This window comes from Triticum dicoccoides, chromosome 5A, assembly GCF_002162155.2.
Source record: "Triticum dicoccoides isolate Atlit2015 ecotype Zavitan chromosome 5A, WEW_v2.0, whole genome shotgun sequence".
Classification (NCBI taxonomy): Eukaryota; Viridiplantae; Streptophyta; class Magnoliopsida; order Poales; family Poaceae; genus Triticum; species Triticum dicoccoides.
In genome coordinates, this window is record NC_041388.1 from 574,289,891 (window position 1) to 574,306,834 (window position 16,944).

General features: G+C 41.0%; 1 pseudogene; it reads left to right on the top strand.

Moving 5' to 3' along the window:
• The first annotated feature begins 6,513 nt into the window (after nt 1–6,513).
• Nucleotides 6,514–8,411, top strand: LOC119297943 (annotated as a pseudogene).
• Nucleotides 8,412–16,944: the final 8,533 nt, after the last annotated feature.

Sequence of the window (16,944 nt, forward strand, 5' to 3'; positions counted from 1 at the left end):
GGTCGGTGGCGGCGGGGGTGGGGGAGGCCGGCGGCGGGTTTGGGATGGCAGAGAGAGGGAGGTCTGGGTTGGGGAGAGGGGGGTCTGGGAGGAGGTGGCGGCGGCGAGGATCTGAGGGAGGAGGAGTGCGGCGGCTGCGAGGAGAGGAGGGGTGCGATGGGGGGTCGATGGGATCTGACCTAGGGTTGGGGCTGCGGGGGGTATCTCTTTTTCATTTTATTTTCTTTTTTCTGTAGATAGATGGATGGATGGATGTGGGATGGAGAGATGGATGGATGGATGGATGGGCGCCATGTCATCAATCCATGGGAAGAGTCGTGATTGGTTCGAAAAACCAGTGATTTAAAAAAATGTCTAAGTACTAAAAATAGAGGGATTTTGTGAAGTAGCTATCAAAAATATTTTGCAAAATGGCACCACACAAATTTTCACTAGATTTAGACCACATTTTATGGATAGGGACCAATTTCTATGCATTTCTGATCTTTCTAGCTATTTTTAATCATTTTCCGAGTGCCCAAAATGACTTTTTTGTGAAGGACCTACCATATATTTGTTGCAAAATTGTACCAAATCAATTTTATAAAATACTAGGACATATTTAATGCATAATTGACCAAATGATTGGGTGTCAAAAATTTTGATCCACCTCTCACGAAAAAGACAAATTTCCGCTCATTCAACAGGAAACGGGTCAAATTTGAACTGCAGCGTCCTCATTGTTTGTTATTTATTTTTTCCAAAAATCATTTCTAGGTACAAAAGTATCTATTTAATCAGAGAAACACCAAAAAATTCCAAGATTCAAGCACTAGCTAGGAACGGTCATTCCCGCCGTTTTGACCGCATTTTAAAACGGGCATAAAAAATTCAAAAAAATCAAAAAATTGGGAAACCTTCGCATTGTGTCATTATATGTGGCCAAGTTCCTAGGAAAAATAACAAAATTTTAATACGACAATTATTTTAAAAAAGTGTTCTCAGAAACGAGCTATCACGTATGGAGATCAATGGCTTTCAAGCCAAATGATCAATCTTATGGCCACATCCATGGCATAGTTTGTTCAAATGATCTCATATTGTGCACAAGGGTGCATATTGGAATGGCAAACAATATTTCCTAAGGAAGTTTTCATTTTCTTTGGACGAAAAAACCATTTTTCATTTTTCAAGTGCCCAAAAGGAGGTTTTTTTGTGAAGGACCTCCCAAATAATTGTTGCAAAATTGGACCAAATCAATTTTTTAAAATACTAGGAAATATTTAATGCACAATTGACAAAATGGTTGGGTGCAAAAAGTTTTGATCCACCTCTCGTGAACAAGACAAATTTCCACCAATTCAGCTGGAAGCGGGTCAAATTTGAACTGCAGCTGCCTCATAGTTTGCTATTTATTTTTTCCAAAAATCATTTCTAGTTACATAAGTACCTATTTAATCAGAGACACACCAAAAAAATTCAAGATTCAACCACTAGCTAGGAACGGTCATTCCCGCCGTTTTGACCGCATTTTGAAACGGGCATAAAAAATTCAAAAAAATCAAAAAATTGGGAAACCTTCGCATTGTGTCATTATATGTGGCCAAGTTCCTAGGAAAAATAACAAACTTGTAATATGGCAATTATTTTAAAAAAAGTGTTCTCAGAAACGAGCTATCACGTGTGGAGATCAATGGCTTTCAAGCCGAATGATCAATCTTATGGCCACATCCATGGCATAGTTTGTTCAAATGATCTCATATTGTGCACAAGGGTGCATATTTGAATGGCAAACAATGTTTCCTAAGGAAGTTTTCATTTTCTTTGGACGAAAAAACCATTTTCCATTTTTTGAGTGCCCAAAAGGAGGTTTTTTTGTGAAGGACCTCCCAAATAATTGTTGCAAAATTCGACCAAATCATTTTTATAAAATACTAGGCCATATTTAATGCACAATTGACCAAATGGTTGGGTGTAAAAAGTTTTGATCCACCTCTCATGAAAAAGACAAGTTTCCACCGATTCAGCTGAAAGCGGGTCAAATTTAAATGTAGCTGCCTTGTAGTTTGCTCTTTATTTTTTCCAAAAATCATTTCTAGGTACATAAGTATCTATTTAATAATAGAAACACCAAAAAAATTCCAAGATTCAACCACTAGTTAGGAACGGTCATTCCCACCGTTTTGACCGCATTTTGAAACGGGCATAAAAAAATAAAAAAAATCAAAAAATTGGGAAACCTTCGCATTGTGTCATTATATGTGGCCAAGTTCTTAGGAAAAATAACAAACTTGTAATACGGCAATTATTTTAAAAAAGTGTTCTTAGAAATGAGCTATCACGTGTGGAGATCAATGGCTTTCAAGCCAAATGATCAATCTTATGGCCACATGCATGGCATAGTTTGTTCAAATGATGTCATATTGTGCACAAGGGTGCATATTGGAATGGCAAACAATGTTGCCTAAGGAAGTTTTCATTTTCTTTGGACGAAAAAACCATTTTCCATTTTTCCAGTGCCCAAAAGGAGGTTTTTTTCTGAAGGACCTACCAAATAATTGTTGCAAAATTGGACCAAATTGTTTTTCTAAAACACTAGGACATATTTAATGCACAATTGACCAAATGGTTGGGTGTAAAATTTTTGATCCACCTCTCATGAAAACGACAAATTTCCGCTGATTCAGTTGGAAGCGGGTCAAATTTAAACTGTAGCTGCCTTGTAGTTTGCTCTTTATTTTTTCCAAAAATCATTTCTAGGTACATAAGTATCTATTTAATCATAGAAACACCAAAAAAATTCCAAGATTCAACCACTAGCTAAGAACGGTCATTCCCGCCGTTTTGACCGCATTTTGAAACGGGCATAAAAAATTCAAAAAAAATCAAAAAATTGGGAAACCTTCGCATTGTATCATTATATGTGGCCAAGTTGCTAGGAAAAATAACAAACTTGTAATATGGCAATTATTTTAAAAAAGTGTTCTCAGAAACGAGCTATCACGTGTGGAGATCAATGGCTTTCAAGCCAAATGATCAATCTTATGGCCGCATCCATGGCATAGTTTATTCAAATGATCTTATATTGTGCACAAGGGTGCATATTGGAATGGCTAACAATGTTGCCTAAGGAAGTTTTCATTTTTCTTTGGATGAAAAAACCATTTTTTAGTTTTCGAGTGCCCAAAAGGAGGTTTTTTTGTGAAGGACTTCCCAAATAATTGTTGCAAAATTGGACCAAATCAATTTTTTAAAATACTAGGACATATTTAATGCACAATTGACAAAATGGTTGGGTGCAAAAAGTTTTGATCCACCTCTCGTGAAAAAGACAATTTTTTGCTGATTGAGTTGGAAGCGGGTCAAATTTGAATTGCAGCTGCCTTGTAGTTTGCTCTTTATTTTTTCCAAAAATCATTTCTAGGTACATAAGTATCTAAATCATAGAAACGCCAAAAAAATTCCAAGATTCAACCACTAGCTAAGAACGGTCATTCCCGCCGTTTTGACCACATTTTGAAACGGGCATAAAAAATTCAAAAAAAATCAAAAAATTGGGAAACCTTCGCATTGTGTCATTATATGTGGCCAAGTTCCTAGGAAAAATAACAAACTTGTAATACGGCAATTATTTTAAAAAAGTGTTCTCAAAAACGAGCTATCACGCGTGGAGATCAATGGCTTTCAAGCCAAATGATCAATCTTATGGCCGCATTCATGGCATAGTTTGTTCAAATGATCTCATATTGTGCACAAGGGTGCATATTGGAATGGCTAACAATGTTGCCTAAGGAAGTTTTCATTTTTCTTTGGACAAAAAAACCATTTTTTCATTTTTCGAGTGCCCAAAAGGAGGTTTTTTTGTGAAGGACCTCCCAAATAATTGTTGCAAAATTGGACCAAATCAATTTTTTAAAATACTAGGACATATTTAGTGCACAATTGACAAAATGGTTGGGTGCAAAAAGTTTTGATCCACCTCTCGTGAAAAAGACAAATTTCCACCGATTTAGTTGGAAGCGGGTCAAATTTGAACTGCAGCTGCCCCATAGTTTGCTATTTATTTTTTCCAAAAAATCATTTCTAGTTACATAAGTACCTATTTAATCAGAGAAACACCAAAAAAATTCAAGATTCAACCACTAGCTAGGAACGGTCATTCCCGCCGTTTTGACCGCATTTTGAAACAGGCATAAAAAATTCAAAAAAAATCAAAAAATTGGGAAACCTTCGCATTGTGTCATTATATGTGGCCAAGTTCCCAGGAAAAATAACAAACTTGTAATACGGAAATTATTTTAAAAAAGTGTTCTCAAAATCAAGCTATCACGTGTGGATATCAATGGCTTTCAAGCCAAATGATCAATCTTATGGCCACATTCATGGCATAATTTGTTCAAATGATCCCATATTGTGCACAAGGGTGTATATTGGAATGGCAAACAATGTTGCCTAAGGAAGTTTTCATTTTCTTTGGACGAAAAAACCATTTTCCATTTTTTGAGTGCCCAAAAGGAGGTTTTTTTGTGAAGCACCTCCCAAATAATTGTTGCAAAATTGGACCAAATCATTTTTATAAAACACTAGACCATATTTAATGAACAATTGACAAAATTGTTGGGCATCAAAAGTTTTGATCCACCTCTGGTGAAAAAACCAAATTCCCGCTGATTCAGTAGGAAGCGGGTCAAATTTGAACTGCAGCTGCCTCATAGTTTACTATTTATTTTTTCCAAAAATCATTTATAGTTACATTAGTACCTATTTGATCATAAATACATGGTTTGATGGCGATACGTCGAGGGTTGGGTGGTGGCCAAGGCCCCCAACTCTAGAGCGCGTAAACTCACATGCCCGACGCGTGGTCACCGCGTGACCGTGGAGTTGCCATGTGTTCTGGGCAGCCTAGGCATGTTAGTGGGTTGGGCACTCCCCAAGTAGGTTCTAGGAAGAAAATTACAACATAAGATTCTCACGAGGAGACCGATCGATGCTCAAACATGAATTAGCAGCCAAGTGTTTGCTTAGCGGTACGGGAAATGCACATGGCCAATGGGCGTGAGTTTTTGCTGAGGATGATCATCTACTAAGAATAATGTCTTCGCAAATTTTCAGATCAAAAGGAGGATCCTAGGTGGTACTTGCTTTGCAAAGTACCACACTGGACAGAAATATGAATGTTGAAGCTGGGCTCAAAATAATGAATGGATTAAGCTGAAATTTGGTGGAGGATGGTTATTTGGGCATTGGAAAGCACCGTAGAAAATTGATACCGTTTGGACATGCCAAAGTGGTACTTCCTTCACAATGCTCTTCTATGGACAGAAACTTGGGAAAACTAGTGAGAGAAATTGGATGAATGAAATGAGCTCAAATTTGGTGTAGGTAAGTTACATAGGTATGGTTATGCCTTGGTAGATTTTCAGATCATTTGGGTAAGCCTAGCTAGTACTTACTTCACAAAGCTTCTCTCGAGGTAGAAACTTTGAAAATTTCCTGAGAAAGATTGACTAGGAAAATGGAGCTGAATATTATCATGTGGCAATGATTTCGGTATGGAAGAGTGCCCAAAGAGTTTGAGGTTAATAGGAGGGGTCTAGATAACACTTGCTTTGCAATGTGCCAATTTGGCCATAAAATATAAATTGAACCTGGGATCACATAGATAATTTGCCTGAGCTGATAATTTGGGCATATGAAGAAACTGTATAAATTTCATGTCATTTGGATATATAAAAAAGGTACTTCCTTCACAATGCTTCTAGGTGGACAAAAACTTTGGAAATTTGCCGAGGAAGATTTGCTAGGCAACTGGAGCTGAATTTTGTCATGCGGTAATGATTTGGATAGAAAAGAGTGCCCAAAAATTCCGAGGGCAATCAAGAATATATAAATAGCACTTCCTTCATAAAGTGTTGTCGTGAACAGAATAGGAAAATGAATATTGTTGAATTAGTTTTGAACTACGCAAGGAAGGATTTTTACATATTTGATGAAGATATGACCCAAAGAATTTATGAGATTTTTTTGGGAATTTTGGGAATGACAGAAATATAGGTTGCTTCACAACCTAGGGCAAAAACTACCACATGGACATGACACATAGGCAAAACTGATGAGGTGACGCCTAGTCATAGCAACCCACCACAATTTACAAGGTTATGACCATCTATATTGGTCATGATCAGCTAGAAATAAGGCAGCAGACCAGTGCTATCTGCTTTATGACCATTTCGTGTAAGGAAATTACGACCTTTCTAACCAAAATGGTCGTTATAGTTTAGGTTTTGGAGCCCCCCGAACAACTTTTGACCAATTGGTCTGAAATGGTCATAGATCTATGACCAATTCTTCCAGGGTCACTAACAAAAGGTCACAAGTTGACATATCTCTTGTAGTGCCCCCCCACCCCCAAAGCTATGAATCCAGTTCCGCGGAGGTGGCTCGAAGGGGCCTAAAGTCGTCGATGGCGCCGAGGAGGAGGCAGAGCGGCAGGAGCGGGTTGGCCACGGAGATGGCCGTCCGCGGCGTCGTCCGCAGCACAGAGAAGGGGAGGGGAGGATGAGATGAAGAGAGGATCAGAGGAGGGAGAGGTAGAAGGCGAGGCCATGAAGAAGCGCCACCGGGAGCTGATCAGGCCGGGAATTAGGTTGGCCGAGGAGAGAAGATTCGAGCTCAGCACGCGGCGGCCATGGAGGAGGTGCACGGCCAAGAGATTCCCGTCGACGACGAGGACGTCGACATGGGCGCCGGGGCCGCGGCGGCCGCCAAGGTTCGTGATGCGCCGGTCGATGCCGCGTCTCGCTCGGCCCCTCTCCTCCTCGTCTCCGGTGTCGTCGCCGTCTTTGTTCGGCCGAGGCGACGGCAGGGTACGGGACCAGCAGCGCGCTGAGCCCGCCGGCGCTCCCTCTGCTCGGGCACCTGCACGGCTGCACCTGCTCAAGAAGCCGCTGCATAGCTCGTTGTCCGCGCTCGCCGGGGTGCCGCCGCTCCAGTCGCTGCGTCTGGGCGTGCGGCGGGCGTTGGTCGTGTCCACATACGCGGCGGCCGAGGAGGCTTCACGGCGCACGACGCTGCGCTGGCGCGCCGGCTGCGGATGCTCCCTGCGGAGCACCTAGGGTCATTTACGGGCGGACCACCATCATGTGGGCCTCCCACGGGGGCCACTGGCGCGGCCTGCGCCTGTTTCTCGCCGTCTAGCTCTTCTCGACCTCCCGCCTCGCCGCGCTCGCCAGTGACCGCCGCGCGGGGGTCGCGTCCCTCGTCCAGAACCTGCTCCACGACGCCAGCCCATGCACCGGGGGTGGGATTGTTACCCTCCGGCCCAGGCTCTTCGAGGTGGTGCTTAACGTGATGGCTTGCCGACGGCGTGCATAGGATCCAAGAGATCGTCGAGGAGACGTTTGCAGTGAGCAGCGCCCCCAGCATTGGGGACTTCTTCCCGGCGCTTCACTGGGTCGACCATCTCCGCAGGCGGCGCTTGTAAGTCTTCAGACAAGGCATGACGCGTTCGTCGGTGCCCTCATCGATGGTCATCGATGAACGCGCAAATGCCGGTGGCCGAGACGTGGAGAAGAAGGGCGCAATCGTCGTGCTCTTGGAGCACCAAGAAACCGATCCCGGGTATTACACTGACACCGTCGTCAAAGGCATCGTCTTGGTGAGTACTAGCATATTTTGCAAAACTGCCTGCCTGACACCAGCACCACTATGTGTGCCATTTTGGCGATCTGTGAGAGTGAGAGTGTGAGTCTGTGACAACATGGTTGCTATGCCTATGCTGACATTCAGGTACTGCTCACTGCCGGCACCGACACATCGGCGCTGACCACGGAGTGGGCGATGGCGCTGCTTGTGAAGCACCCAGAGGTGATGCGGAAGGTGAGGGCTGAGATAGACGCCAACGTCGGCATGGGCCGACTAGTTGAGGAGTCGGACATCACCAACCTACCTTACCTGCAGTGCATTGTCAAGGAGACCCTTCGGCTGTGCCCGTCGGCCCAATCATCCCAGCGCATGAGGCCATGTAGGATTGCACGGTGGGTGGCTTTCATGTCCAGCGCGGCATGATGATTCTCGTGAATGGATGGGCGATCCACCGGGATGTCAATATCTGGGATGTGCCAGAGGAGTTCCGGCCGGAGCGGTTCTTGGAAAGAGACACGGTCACCACGCCCATGCTGCCGTTCGGGCTTGGTCGGAGGCGATGCCCCGGGGAAGGGCTGGCGATGCGCCTTGTCAGCTTGTCTGTGGCAGCACCCGTGCAGTGCTTTGAGTAGGATGTTGGTGAAGGCGACACCATTGACATGGCCGAAGGTGGCGGGCTGACAATGCCAATGGCTGCCGCCCCGGGAGTTTGTCAAGAGCGTGCTCTCTGCTTCCACTTGATGGGCTGCGGTCTGCGGTCTGCGGACAGGTTTCTATAGAAATAGAAGAACCTAGATTGAAATTGTGTAGCAATGGTGCATTGGTGCAGCAAGATTCCTTTAGATGATATCCGAACATTCCAAGTTCATTGGATGATATTGAACATTACAAACCATTTTTTTCCACTGAATCAGTGATGGGCAACAGGCCAAAAAGAGTTCGATATGACAAGTAATGAAGTAAGTTTATACAGAGTACCTTGCATTTCTGTGTGTAAAATAGAAACAGATGAAAATTACCCAAGGAAACGCCAGCAAAATCGACAATCAAAATTTGCAAAGTCGGTAAGAATTACAACCCGATGCAACAATCAAATTTTACAAAAGCTGTATAATGCAAGGTGAGAAATGATCAAGGTCATACAGAACTTGAGTTTCAAGTAGCAGAAAAATCTTCTGATTCAGAGATCGAGAAATGCTCTTATGATTCAGAGATCGAGAAATGCTCTGATGGTTAACATGAGTGCTTTGATTCAGAAATTAACGCTCTTTTATTGACTGGTGATTTCTGGATTTAGACACAACAAATATACCTCTGGCCTCGATAAAACTACAATACACACAATCAATATGAAAAAAAAACCACAAGGAACAAGTTGAGGCACGCAAGCAAACAGATATCTTTGCTTGTAAGAATACATTCTTTACGTATATTGCTTTTGCACATCTCTATCTTAAAGTTGTAGATACTTGCAAATATGCATGTACTTTGAGCATGATGGAATAACACCCCTGATACAAACAAAAAAGTGGATGGGGCGCCTTTCCAACCCGGCACCGCCTCAACTTCCTCTTAGGCGGCGCCACCGGGTGGCACCCCAACTACTAGTGTAAACTACATACTGCACTTCTGAAAGCCAATTTGTTTGGTGAGCAAACTTCGAACATATAAATTGATTAAATTTGTATCACTGTTCCGAAATTACTACTGTTCCAATAAAATACAGTTTTTTTAGAGCTCCCCAGCAAAGTACATGGGCGGTTGACTTTGGATGTACAGTTGGACCTCCTATCTGAAACGCATTGACAGAAGCATCCAAAAAGTGCATGAAGAATATCAGCTTCTACCATACCCATAACCAACTTGTTCTTGCCATAGTGGCCTCAGCTCGCTATGGTGAAGTCACGCGCCCGCACGTGACAAAGCCAAGAAGTAACGTCAGGCCTTGCCCTTATGTTTCTTAGTAACTCACAACCATTCCTTCCGTTCCTAAATATTTCTGATTTTATTATAAACCACATACGGATGTATATAAATGCATTTTAAATGTAGATTCAATCATTTTGCTTCGTATGTAGTCTACCTAGTGAAATATCTACAAAGACTTATATTTAGAAACGAAGGGAGTCTTTGTTTTTATAGAGTTTTTAACAAATGACTGCATACGGAGTAAAATAAGTAATTCTACACTCTAAAATATGTCTATATACATTTATATGTGATGGTTCATTTAAAATCTCTAAAAAGACAAATATTTAGAAACGAAGAGAGTATAACATAAAGCTCGATTGACACAGTAATTTGGGGTAGAATCAGGGCACACTGCCGGATACAAGCAACATGCACTGAATTGGGGAAGAAGCGAGAAGGTAGGCAGGGTTAACATACGAGGTGAGAAGAAGATAGCCGTCGGTCCTGTGTGGATCGATCTTCGATGCTCTTTTACGATTGGGAGCTCCATATAAGCGACCAACTTTTGCTTATACACTAACTGATGGACCAACTTTTTGGTGTTTATGAGAACATACTGGGCTTCCCTAGATGCAGACGTCCTAGCACATATGTTGGATCCTATACCCCGCTTAGGGCGGGGAATACGCAGAAAACGCATACCCCAACCCATGCCCGGTTTCCTTCCTAAACCAGTGTTTTTTTTTGCATTTTTCCTTGCCGTTTTCAGTTTGGTTTTTCTTTTTTGTTTATTTAGTTTTAAATTGGATGATCATTTTTAAAATTTCGAACATTGTTTTGAAATTCAAGAATATTTATTTATATTAAAGATGATTCTTTAAAGCCATGAATATTTTTCAAAATTAGTGAAAATTTCTTACATTTTGAATATTTTCTGAAATATAGAAACATTTGTTTAAATCTAGGAACACTTTTAAAATTCAAAAAGATTTTTTAAATACATGAAATTTTTAATAATAATTAATATATTTTGAATCCTTGAAGATTTTTCAATTTCATTTATTTGATTTTGAAATTTACAATATTTTTTCAAATTTAGCAACAATTTTCAATTTTAGAATGTTTTTGGATATACATGATCCTTTAAAATTCATGAACATTTTTTAATCTCCTGGACAACTCTTTTGAAATGTAATTACTTTTTTTGGAATTCAGAACATTTTAAAAATCCCGAATGTTTCTTAACGAAGAAAAAGGAAAAAACATAAAATAAAATAAAAAAAGGAAAGAAAAAAGGGCCGCCTCGCCCCGCAATTGGCCGACCCAAAAGATGCGCCTGAAGGAAATATGTCGTAGAGGCAATAATAAAGTTGTTACTTTATATTTCCTTATTCATGATAAAGGTTTATTATTCATACTAGAATTGTATTGATCGAAAACCTAATCAAATAAATGTGTGAATACATAAACAAACATCATGTCCCTAGTGAGCCTTTACTTGACTAGCTCGTTGATTAAAGATGGTTAAGGTTTCCTAACCATGGACATGAGTTGTCATTTGATAACGGGATCACGTTATTAGGAGAATGATGTGATGGACAAGACCCATCCGTTAGCTTAGCATTATGATCGTTCAGTTTTATTGCTATTGCTTTCTTCATATCAAATGCATATTCCTTAGACTATGAGATTGTGCAACGTAACTGGATGATTATAAAGATGCTCTACAGGTATCTCTGAAGGTGTTTGTTGAGTTGGCATAGATCGAGATTAGGATTTATCACTCCGAGTATCGGAGAGGTATCTCTGGACCCTTTCGGTAATACACACCATAAGCTTGCAAGCAAATGACTAAGGAGTTAGGTACGAGGTGATGTTTTACGGAACGAGTAAAGAAACTTGCCGGTAACAAAATTGAACTAGGTATGAAGATACCAACGATCGAATCTCAGGCAAGTAACATACCGATGGACAAAGGGAATTATGTATGTTGTCATAACGGTTCAACCGATAAAGATCTTTGTAGAATACGTAGGAGCCAATATGGGCATCCAGGTTCCGCTATTGGTCATTGACCATAGAGATGTCTCGGTCATGTCTACATAGTTCTCGAACCCGTAGGGTCCGCACGCTTAACGTTCGATGACGATATAGTATTATATGAGTTATGTGATTTGGTGATCGAATGTTGTTCGGAGTCCCGGATGAGACCTCGGACATGACGTGGAGTCTCAAAATGGCTAAGACGTAAAGATTGATATATAGGACGATGGTATTCGGACACCGGAAGTGTTCCGGAGGGTACCGGGTACATGTCGGGTCACCAGAAGGGGTTACGGGCACCCCCAGCAAAAGATATGGGCCTTATGGGCCAAAAGGGAAAACACACCAGCCAGAAGATGCTGGTGCGCCCCCATATGGGCCGGCCAAGGTGGAGATGGAAAGGGGTAGGAGGAAAGGAAAGAAAGGGAATATGATTCCCCCTTCCTTTTCCCCTCCCCCTCTTTCCTTCCCCCTCCCGACAAATAAGGCGGGGTGGGGGGGAGGGGGGAGCTACTTGGGAGGACCCCAAGTAGGATTTGGCCTACTTGGGGCGCTCCTGGCTGCCTCCCCTCTCCCTCCCACATATATATAGATATGGGAGGGGAGGGGGCGCCCAAGCACACGCCTGATCAATTGTTAGTTGTGTGCGGCGCCCCCTCCACCGTTTACACCCCGGTCATATCTTCCTAGTTCTTAAGCGAAGCCCTACGAGGATCAATTCACCATAATCGTCACCTGCTACCTCTTGAGCATGCGTTGGTTTTCCCTTGAATAGGAAAGGGTGATGCAGCAAAGTAGCGTAAGTATTTCCCTCAGTTTTTGAGAACCAAGGTATCAATCCAGTAGGAGGCCACACGCAAGTCCCTCAAACCTACACAAACAAATAAGAACCTAGCAACCAACACGATAAAAGGGTTGTTAATCCCTTCACGGGCACTGGCAAAAGTGAGATCTGGTAGAGATGATAAGATATTATTTTTGGTATTTTTATGATAAAGATTAAAAGTAAAGATTGCAAAATAAACAATGCCAGAAATAACTTGTTTACGAGAGATTAATATAATGGAGAATAGACCCGGAGGCCATAGGTTTCACTAGTGGCTTCTCTCAAAATAGCATAATTATTACGGTGGGTGAACAAATTACTGTCGAGCAATTGATAGAAAAGTGAATAATTATGAGAATATCTAGGCATGATCATGTATATAGGCATCACGCCCGTGACAAGTAGACCGACTCCTGCCTGCATCTACTACTATTACTCCACACATCGACCGCTATCCAGCATGCATCTAGAGTATTAAGTTCATAAGAACAGAGTAACACATTAGGTAAGATGACATGGTGTAGAGGGATAAACTCAAGCAATATGATATAAACCCCATCTTTTTATCCTTGATGGCAACAATACAATACGTGTCGTTTCCTTTTCTGTCACTGGGATCGAGCAAGGCAAGATTGAACCCAAAGCTAAGCACTTCTCCCATTGCAAGAAAGATCAATCTAGTAGGCAAAACCAAAATGATAATTCGAAGAGACTTGCAAAGATAACAAATCATACATAAAAGAATTCAGAGGAGATTCAAATATTGTTCATAGATAATCTTGATCATAAACCCACAATTCATCGGATCTCGACAAATACACCGCAAAAAGGGTTACATCGAATAGATCTCCAAGAAGATCGAGGAGAACTTTGTATTGTGATCCAAAGAGAGAGAAGAAGTAATCTAGCTAATAACTATGGACCCTAAGGTCTGAGGTAAACTACTCACACATCATCGTAGATGCTATCGTGTTGATGTAGAAGCCCTCAGTGATCGATGCCACCTTCGGTGGAGCGCCGAAAAAGGCCCCAAGATGGGATCTCACAGGTAGAGAAGGTTGCGGCAGTGGAAATAGGGTTTCATGGTGCTCCTAGATGTTTTCAGGGTATATGAGTATATATAGGCGAAGGAAGTCAGTCAGGAGAGCCACGAGGGGCCCACGAGGGTGGAGGTGTGCCCAGGGGGCAGGCGCGCCTCCCTGCCTCGTGGCCTCCTAAGTTGTTTCTTGACGTCCACTCCAAGTCCTCTGGATCACGTTTGTTCCAAAAATCACGCTCCCGAAGGTTTCATTCCGTTTGGACTCCGTTTGATATTCCTTTTCTGTGAAACACTGAAATAGGAAAAAAACAGCAATTTTTACTGGGCCCTGGGTTAATAGGTTAGTCCCAAAAATAATATAAAAGTGTATAATAAAGCCCATTAAACATCCAAAACAAAATATATAATAGCATGGAACAATAAAAAATTATAGATACATTGGAGACGTATCAAGCATCCCCAAACTTAATTCCTGCTCGTCCTCGATTAGGTAAATGATAAAAAAACAGAATTTTTGATGTGGAATGCTTTCTAGCATATTCTTTAATGTAATTTTCTTTATTGTGGCATGAATGTTCAAATCCGAAAGATTCAAGATAAAAGTTTAATGTTGACATAAAAATAATAATACTTCAAGCATGCTAACCAAGCAATTATGTCTTATAAAAATAACATAGCCAAAGAAATCTTATCCCTACAAAATCATATAGTTTGGCCATGCTTCATTTTCGTCACACAAAATGCTCTCATCATGCACAACCCCGATGACAAGCCAAGCAATTGTTTCATACTTAGCCTTTTCAAACTCTTTCAACTTTTATGCAATATATGAGCGCGAGCCATGGACATAGCACTATGGGTGGAATAGAATATAATGATTGAGGTTGTGTGAGAAGACAAAAAGGAGAAAGTCTTACATTGACGCGGCTAATCAATGGGCTATGGAGATGCCCACCGATTGATGTCAATGCAAAGAGTAGGGATTGTCATGAAATAGATGCACTAGAGCTATAAATATATGAAAGCTCATCAAAGAAACTAAGTCGGTGTGCATCCAACTTGCTTGCTCACAAAAACCTAGGGCATTTTGGGAAGCCCATCATTGGAATATACAAGCCAAGTTCTATAATGAAATATTCCCACTAATATATGAAAGTGACAAAATAAGAGACTCTCTATCATGAAGATCATGGTGCTACTTTGAAGCACAGGTGTGGAAAAACGATAGTAACATTGTCCCTTCTCTCTTTTTGTCTCTTTTTTTATTTGGGCCTTCTTTTTTTTTCTTTTTTTTTCTTGGCCTATTTTTTTCGTCCGGAGTCTCATCCCGACTTGTGGGGGAATCATAGTCTCCATCATCCTTTCCTCACATGGGACAATGCTCTAATGATGATCATCACACTTTTATTTACTTACAACTCAAGAATTACAACTCGATACTTAGAACAAAATATGACTATGTGAATGCCTCCGACGGTGTACGGGGATATGTGATGAATCAAGAGTGACATGTATGAAAAATTAATCATGCTGGCTTTGCCACACAAATGTGATGTCAACTACATGATCATGCAAGGCAATATGACAATGATGATGCATGTCATAATAAACGGAACGGTGGAAAGTTGCATGGCAATATATCTCGGAATGGCTATGAAAATGCCATAATAGGTAGGTATGGTGGTTGTTTTGAGGAAGATATAAGGAGGCTTATGTGTGATTGAGCGTATCATATCACGGGGTTTGGATGCACCGACGAAGTTTGCACCAACTCTCAAGTGAGAAAGGGCAATGCACGGTACCGAAGAGGCTAGTAATGATGGAAGGGTGAGAGTGCGTATAATCCATGGACTCGACATTAGTCATAAAGAACTCACATCCTTATTGCAAAAATCTACAAGTCATCAAAACCAAGCACTACGCGCATGCTCCTAGGGGATAGATTGGTAGGAAAAGACCATCGCTCGTTCCCGACCGCCACTCATAAGGAAAGCAATCAAAGAACACCTCATGCTTCAAATTTGTCACACAACGTTTACCATACGTGCATGCTACAGGACTTGCAAACTTCAACACAAGTATTTCTCAATTTCACAATTTCTCAACTAGCACACCTCTAATATTACCACCTTTATATCTCAAAACAACTATCAAGTATCAAACTTCTCTTAGTATTTAATGCACTTTCAGGTTTTAATCTTGGATGCCTATCATATTAGGACTAATTTTAAAACCAAAGCAAATTACCATGCTATTCTAAAGGACTCTCAAAATAATATAATTCAATCATGAGAGATCAATTATTTCTATAAAATAGAACCACTCTCGTGCTCTAAAATATATAAGCGAAGCACTAGAGCAAAATTATCTAACTCAAAAGATATAAGTGAAGCACATAGAGTATTCTAATGAATTCAATTCATGTGTGTATCTCTCAAAAGGTGTGCACAGCAAGGATGATTGTGGTAAACTAAAAAACAAAGACTCAAATCATACAAGACGCTTCAAGCAAAACACATATCATGTGGTGAATAAAAATATAGCTCCAAGTAAAGTTACCGATGGACGAAGACGAAAGAGGGGATGCCTTTCGGGGCATCCCCAAGCTTAGGCTTTTGGTTGTCATTGAATTTTACCTTGGGGTGCCTTGGTCATCCCCAAGCTTAGGCTCTTGCCACTCCTTGTTCCATAATCTATCTAATCTTTACCCAAAACTTGAAAACTTCACAACACAAAACTTAACAGAAAATCTCGTGAGCTCCGTTAGGGAAAGAAAACAAAACACCACTTCAAGGTACTGTAATGAACTCATTCTTTATTTATATTGGTGTTAAACCTACTGTATTCCAACTTTTCTATGGTTCATAAACTCCATTACTAGCCATAGATTCATCAAAATAAGCAAACAACACACGGAAAACAGAATGTGTCAAAAACATAACAATCTGTAGTAATCTTTAATAAATGCAAACTTATGCAACTCCAAACATTCTAAAATAATTTTATGGACGTGTGGAATTTATCTATTAATCATCTTCAAAAAGAATCAACCTAATTGCACTCTCCAGTAAAAAAATGGCAGCAAATCTCATGAGCGCTAAAGTTTCTGTTTTTTACAGCAAGATCGCAAAGACTTTCCACAAGTCTTCCCAAAGGTTCTACTTGGCACAAACACTAATTAAAAGCATTAAACCACATCTAAACAGAAGCTAGATGAATTATTTATTACTAAATAGAATCAAAAAGCAAGAAACAAAAAAAATTGGGTTGCCTCCCAACAAGTGCTATCGTTTAACGCCCCTAGCTAGGCATAAAGGCAAGGATAGATCTAGGTATTACCATCTTTGGTATTCAATTCTTCAACAGAACACTTATAACACTTAGGAGTTTCCTTCTTTCTATTAATGATTAAACTCCTAGGCAAGAAATCAAGAAAATCATTTGTAGCAAAAGGTTCCTTAATGATAGAGAGAAAGTTGGGGTGAAAACTTATGGATTT